We start from the raw sequence: 7,631 nt of genomic DNA, 5'->3' as shown, positions 1-7,631 counted from the left end.
GAAGCGTCTGAGCCTACACTTGAGACAGAGCTGTGTCAGGGATATTAGCAGCAGGTGGCTTGAGTGAGACAAGTCTTGGGGCAAGAAAAAGAGACTGCAGAAAAACCCAGGAGCGGGCCAAATCCAGACCCCTATGGCACAGATATCCAAAAAATTCATGGATGGGAAACTGGTAAAGATGTTGGACATCTAATAGTGAGAAGAGGTTAGAGACCCATGTTATTGAGATTTGGGCATTAATGGGAGGTGGGATCTTGTAGCCTACTGACGTATGGAGTATCTGGGTTAAATAATACTGTTATGAGGTTGAAATGAGATTAAAAAAATAAAAAGTCTTAGCATAACATCTAGCTTTGAATAGGCTCACAATATCTGTTGAAGTTGACATTATTATTGACTATGATATGTCATGTTAGCAGATCTGGCACAGAAGATTATATAAGATGTATTCCTTAAGCAAGTCTGGTGGGCAACCAGCCTCTTACATCCCTGAATGCTAAATCCACCGTGTGCACAGCCAGACCGAGGAATGACTAAGGGCCATTCTCTACTTGTCACTTTTCCAAACATGGACGAGGTTGTGAGCAACAACAAGTATAATCTTCTTAAAGAATGACAAATCACAAAAGATTCGACAGAGCAGCTTCAGAAGGTCATGAGCCTGTGGGAGCAGGTGCAAGGCTCAAATGGTGAAAGCACTGAGGCAGCGGTAGGTCTGTGGGGGTTTGTCCATTTTCTTACATAAGATCACCACACCCCATTGAATAGACGGGTGGTCTATTCAAAGGAGTGAACTCCACCATATTTTGGTGACTTTATTCTTTCATTTACACTCAAAGAGGGAGGTTATCTCTTTGACAAAACACAGACCCCAGTGAAATATGTGTTGGCTGCAATCTTCCTATATGATAAATAATTGTCTTGGATCCCTGGCACCGTGATGGAGAGTGGCCTGCGGCTTGGTAGGTGATATAGGCACTACTGGTGACAGAAATCTCACGCAAAACAGATGGCAGAGCTGACTTAAGGAACCGAAAGGATGTCTAGCTAGTGGAAACCAAGATATAGGAGGAAGAATGGGCAGCAGAAGAGAGACACAACACCAGCTTCTTCACATGTTACACGCACCCAGCAGTTTTACCGGCAGGAAGCAGCAGGTGGCCGTGTCCCCAGCCATCAGGGTAGCCTACCTGGACCATCTACCCCAGCCACAATGGGACTAGCTGGGCCAGAGTATCTGAAGCAGTCTGATAATACTAACAACCAGTCTTTAGCAAGAACATTTATGTACAGGGTCTATTGAAAGTTCTTAAATGAATTAGCCATTTAACCTCAAAGTAACTGTATGTAACAGGTAATGTCATTATCCCAGGCAAAGTTCAGCCTCAGGGCCTTTGCAATTGGAGTTTTCTCTGAAAGGAATGCCAGTTACATGCATGGCTTATTCTTCACTGCATTTAGATGGATGGTCAACATCTCCAAAAGAGAGGACTATTATGATTACGTCACCTAAAATAATATGCCTCGCTCTTTTTTTTTTTTTTTTAAGGAACCAGGATTTTTTTTTTTAAGATTTTATTTATTTATTTGACAGAGAGAGAGATCACAAGTAGACAGGCAGGCAGAGAGACAGAAGGAAGCAGGCTCCCTGCTGAGCAGAGAGCCCAATTCGGGGCTCGATCCCAGGACCCTGAGATCATGACCTCAGCCGAAGCCAGAGGCTTAACCCACTGAGCCACCTAAGTGCCCCCCCACCTCACTCTTTATTCTCTTACCATGTTTTATTTTTCTGCATAGCTCTCATCTCTTTGAGAATATACATTCATTTTTGTGCATTATCTATTTCCCCTCTAGAACTTAAGTTCCATGGTGACAGGTAACTTTCCTAGTTCACTTTTACAGCTGTGTCCTCAACCCCCAAATAGTCCCCTTCCATAGAAGCAGCACAATAAGTAGCTGATGAATGATGAAGTTTCACTTTACAAGAAAGATAGTGAATTCTAGGGAGTCTCAAGTTCTCAGAGTGATATATACAGAATCAAGCTTGGATTCCAGGCAGTATGGTGCCAAGACCCAGCTCTTGACCTCTACTCTGTATTGCCTCAGGAGTACCATGACATCATCAACTCAGTCGTGAAGGAGAAAAGGGCATCTGCAGGCAAGACAGCCGCATGTGGGTCCATAAACAAGGACTAGAATGGATGGACAGCACATCTGGACTCCTTGATGCTGTCCTCCAATATGGGCCTCCACACGTGGGCAACCACACATGGTTGGGAGGCCCTGGGGCTCCGGATGGGAGGGCAGCCTTCATCTACTTCTCTCCATCTCCTCCTGAGCATGAGAGCCAAAAGTTGGGCTAGGTCACTGTGAAATCCTAGATAGCAGCAATTCATTTACTGATGGACAAATGATGGCAGGGTCTCTGTTTGCTGGTGAATTTCTGTGCAACACTCTGGGGTCTTGGAATGCTAGTCTAGTTACAATGCTGAGACCCCAATCCTACTTCCTGAACTCAGACCACCCACTGTGGAGGGCACTACTGAGCCTCAGGACACAGCTGGTCTTTGGCACTTTGTTGAAGTCAGGGTTCCATCTTTATCTCTAGCTGACTATCTGGAGTCTGAGGCCTGGAATTTCAAGCTCTGGGTGTATCTTTGTCAATGTATGAAGGTTCCAGAAGAAATAAATCACTTAGTTACACTGGCAGTGAAAGAATCCTGGCATGTCTAGCCCTATGATAGACATGGTAGGAAAAGATACTCAGTAGCTGACATCCAAACTTCCATCTAGGGGCCTGAGACTTTTAGAGCCAGCAATGACTGGACAAGGGGCATAGTTGAGGTCAAAAAGCCCAAGAAAAACCAGGTATTCTAGGTCAGAGCAAGACCGTTCAGAATACAGGGCAAGAAGCATCATCTAGATGTCCCCTGAGCTATGGGATGTCACCCTATCTCCTTCAGAACACACCACTGGCAACAGATAGGGAGAGAGGCAGAGTCAGCTTGGGCAACACTGAAGTTATAAAGAGTGGGCTGTTATAAACTTATGGAAAAAAGGAAGAGTATCCCTGTTTTCAAATCCCAAAAGCTCAAAATATTTTGCAGAGTCTGTTTTTCATGGGTTATTACATTCTTTCACTAATTCAACAATTACATTCAGAGTCTGCTGTACCAGACAGTGAAGTAATTGATGGCTGAGGTGAACCCACCAAGCCACAGTGGTTTTTTTTTTAGCATTTATGCAACTCTTTCAAAGAGAAAAACTTGCTTGTTAAATACACATCCCATATTTTCCTGTCCATGACTGGTTTCTTTTAATATTTAAAAACTTTCAAAAACAGAGAATAATGCTTTTGATTTTCTGGAAATGCAGCAAACTATGTTTGAAAAGTGAATGTGAAACTGGCTTTTTTATACTGAAAAGCAATCAGTTCTGCTCAGATGTGTACCTACAAGCCCATCAATCCAAGCTGGAGCTACTAACTTATATTTTTGGAAAAAGACCACTCAAAGTACTCTTCAGGTGTGTAGGTTGGTTTCCCTGAAGCTTTTTTCACCCTGTTCTTTTTGTGTTGTTTGCCATTTTGAGTCTCTTACTGTAACTTCTCTGAAGGGCCCAGGGATCATATAGTCTAACAAACGCTGATTCTCCACTAACTCTATGTCCACATGGCTTCACACTCAAAGGGCAGAGTCTTTCAAATAAAAGAGGAAAGTGCTAATTCCTCACACTGGGGAGGACTGTGAATAGACTTACACATATTCACAGAGTCCCTACTTGGGCCCTCACGTAAGAGCACAGGTTGAAGAGCACAACTTTAAATTTAAGAAGTGACAGTCATTCCAGGTTGTCTCAGGAAATTTAGCTTAAAAGGCATTTGAATCCAGTCTAGAGAATATGTGGAGGTTAAAGCTGGAAAAAAAAATTATTATTAACAATAATAATCCCAAAAAATGCAGGCCAAAGGAGCAATTGTGAGCATTGGTTCTGACTCATACTCAAAAGTGGCCACAGGGTATCTGGTAGACCAAGAAAAGTAAGCAGCAGCCATATGCCACGAGCAAGTATTTATTAGGTATGCAACAAAGAATTATACATACCTAGGCATTTAATTGAGGCATTGATAATGATAAACATGTGGAAATTCTTCCCCCTTGTCTTCCACCTCAAATACTTCTCAAATGTATTAAATGTATTAAATATCACAAATCATAATAATATCAAGGGTGGTATGAAAAAGTATGCTTATTTTTAAAATACATTTACTTTTTCAAACATAGTTGACACACAATGTTAGTAGTTAGTTTGTTCTCTGTATTTACGGGACTGTTTCTGCTTTTTTTTTATTCATATATTTTGTTCTTTGGAGCCCACATATAAGTTAAATCAAGGGTAGTTGTGCTTCTCTGGCTTATTTCACTTAGCATAATGCCCACTAGTTCCATCCATGTTCCTGTTTTCATTAAGGATATCACATGGGTTAAAACCTCATGTTCTGTGGGGCACCTGGGTGGCTCAGTAGGTTAAGCCTCTGTCTTCGGCTCAGGTCATGATCTCATGGGATCAAGCCCTGCATCGGGCTCTCTGCTCAGCAGGGAGCCTGCTTCCCGCTCCCCACCCTGCCACGCACTGCCTGCCTCTCTGCCTACTTGTCATCTTTGTCAAATAAATAAATAAAACCCACTTCATGTTCTATAATATAACAAAGTTTACACTCTCCTTGCCTCCCATCTCCATAAAGTTATTGCACTAAATTATTCTCTCTTGGTTGAATGCCCCAATATAAAATATAGGCAGATCCTACTGAAGCCATACTACAGTCTAATACACTAAAAAAGGATGCTATGAACAGGCTAAATGGATTTCCAAAAATGTGAGAAGACAGTATTGGAAAAATCCAGCATAAAATCCATTAATCTTCACTTCTGAGGCATGAGCATTGATTGCAATGCCAATGTACATTTTAACACTGGCCCAAAACATTTTTTATTTTGTCTATGGGCAGAGGTCATGGTTCCTAAAGCCTTTTTGATTGACAGGAAAATCACTCTAGGATAACAAGGCATAGCTTTTTTTTTCAGTATACTGAACAACCAACCCAAAATAACACGTCTCTCAGAGATAACCTTTAAGTGAACTTGGCCACATGTTGGATTGTTAGTCATGAATCAGAACTGTTTGATAGGCAAAGACCATGATTAGAGTGAGCAGAAAGAAACCGAGAGGCACATCAAAGGCAACAAACATTTATTTTTTTCTTATCACAATAATGGTAAATACCATCTGGGGTCCTGCCAAACACAGCAGGTCTGGGAAAAGCAAAAGGTGGGGATATGAGGTCATAGAAGACTAAGGAAAACAGACATCCGTGTTTGGCCACGTTCCCTCCTCCTAGATCTCTATAAAGATCTACCTATATTTCACCAGGTAAGATGTCGTTCAGGAACAAGGCCAAGGCTGGCCCCAGCCCTTTCACTGTTAGCCTGTATTGTGTGTCTAAGAGGGGCTGGGTGATCCCTTCTGGCCAGAGTGGTCCCTTTCAGTAGGAAAGCCCCCGAACCCCTAGGGTTCAGCTTCTCTCTCACACTCACTGCTCCCTCCTTCTTGCCAGTCTGAGCTCCTTGGGGAGCCTCTACCCTCTTGTATCAGACAAACACAATAATTTCTTGGAAGAGTCCATTTCCCTTGGGAAGATCTGAATCTTCTGTATTCCTTACTCCTTGGAGTGACTAAATCCTTAAAAAAAAAATAATTCTTTCCCATCCTAGAAACATTCAGCCATAGGCAATTTGTTTTCACGTAACTTTGTGCTGGCTGTTGTTGAGCTTCAAGCCCTGTTAATTTTCATGCATGTATTGTTGAATCCTTTATAATCGTTATATAATTTAATCTTACTTTATGCTTACAGAAACCCCTCTCACTAGGTTTTATTATCCCCATTTAACAGATGACAAGTGTGAGGCCTAAAGAAAACAATAGAATTTGCTTAAGATCACAGAACTCAGATGTAGCACCTTGATCCAAGATCTCAGATTCCAAAGATTATGTTATCACTAATCATATTACTTCCATTGGCTAAATCTGTGGATGGCATTCACTGATCTTTATTTTTCCTCAGAATATTTATCATTGACATCATATAACTCTTCCACTTAGGGCCATATGACTCTGAGGAAGGCACATAAGCTGATTGTGCCTCATTTGTAAAAGGGGAATTACTATGACAGTACCTATCCAAAAAGAGGATTGTGAAAATTAAGGGAGTTAATGTATGTAAGAGAATCAGAAAAATCCTTGGTTAATTGTAAGGATTACCTAAGTGTTAATTATCATTAGTAGTAGTGTAGAAACAGAGGTAGCTTCAGTAATAGTAGTAATGAGAGGTATACTAGTATGAGTAAGAGTAGTAATAGTACATTTATTTATTTGGGGGTTCATTATCTGTCTTCTACATGAGACTATAAGCTCCTTAAGAGTAGAAACTGTTTTGTTCACTGCTGTATTCTCACTTCCAAAAACAGTGCCTAACACAAAGTAAAGGCTTGATGATTGTTTGTTGAATGAATACACAAAAATTTGCTAGCCTTCATATTCCTTTTTCTGTGGGGTCTGAGATGTGGGCAGCTAAAATTCACAAGTGGTTGAACACAGTCTCCGGTGTCAAATCTGTACAGACCCGGTCCAGCTCCCCCACATGCCCAGACGCAGAGTGGGCATTCCTTATGTCATCTGCTGTGCCTTATGCGGATGGCCTTCTTTCCTGGCATCTTCTTCCGAGGGGCCTCCTGGATGGCCAAGTCACTGTCCACTCCCTGCAAGCTGTCCTTTCCTCTCCACCCCATAAAAACAAAACTATCCTTAATGCTACCTCCGTAGGGTCTTCTCCCTGGTAGATGATACCTAATTACTCTTGAAAACTAACATGCTCTTCAGATTTGCCCAATGTCCCTCACAATTCTAAAATTCTCCCAAGTGATGTCGTGTGAGGTGATTATTTCATGATTTGCTGTATGTGTGATGATATCTGTATATGGAAAATGTGCTAATATTTGCCCTCCACCAGGGGAGGGATGCCCTCATCCAGAGGAGAGGCATTCATGATAGAGCTCAGACGTGAAAGCTGACCTTGTAGGAAAAACCACGTGGGCTGATGGAAGCCTTGAGAAATCCCGTTACCATCACAGGGTTTGCTTTGCCAGAAGTAGGGCAACTGCTCTTTGCTTCATCCTATCAGCTTCTCTTGACTTCAGTAGAGGCACAGGTGTCATTCCTGACAGGGTAGGTTTGGAATTTAACTTCCCTCTCTCCAATGAAAAGGAGCAGAGTCTCCCGGAGAGAAAGCATGAGTGAGGAGAAAAAGGAGAAAGAGTGAAGAACAGAAGGCAAGAAATCAGTGTGGTGTGCAGCAAGAAAATACAGGTGGAAGGGATGTGGAAGAGCAAAAGGGAGTGCTAGTAGCAAACAGGAAAGAGGAGGAGGCAGGAGGACAGAGTGGAGAGCAGAGGACCGAGTGCAGAAGGTGGTGAAATGCAGCGAAGTCCACCAGACAGCTGAGATAGTCCAGTGGGGCTAGACTGAGCTAAGACAGAGAGACAGGACACAAGTGGGTTAAGACATTAAGTAGCCAT

Source organism: Mustela nivalis (genome assembly GCF_964662115.1).
Source record: "Mustela nivalis genome assembly, chromosome: 4".
NCBI classification, from domain to species: Eukaryota; Metazoa; Chordata; class Mammalia; order Carnivora; family Mustelidae; genus Mustela; species Mustela nivalis.
Note: the sequence above shows the minus strand (reverse complement) of the source record.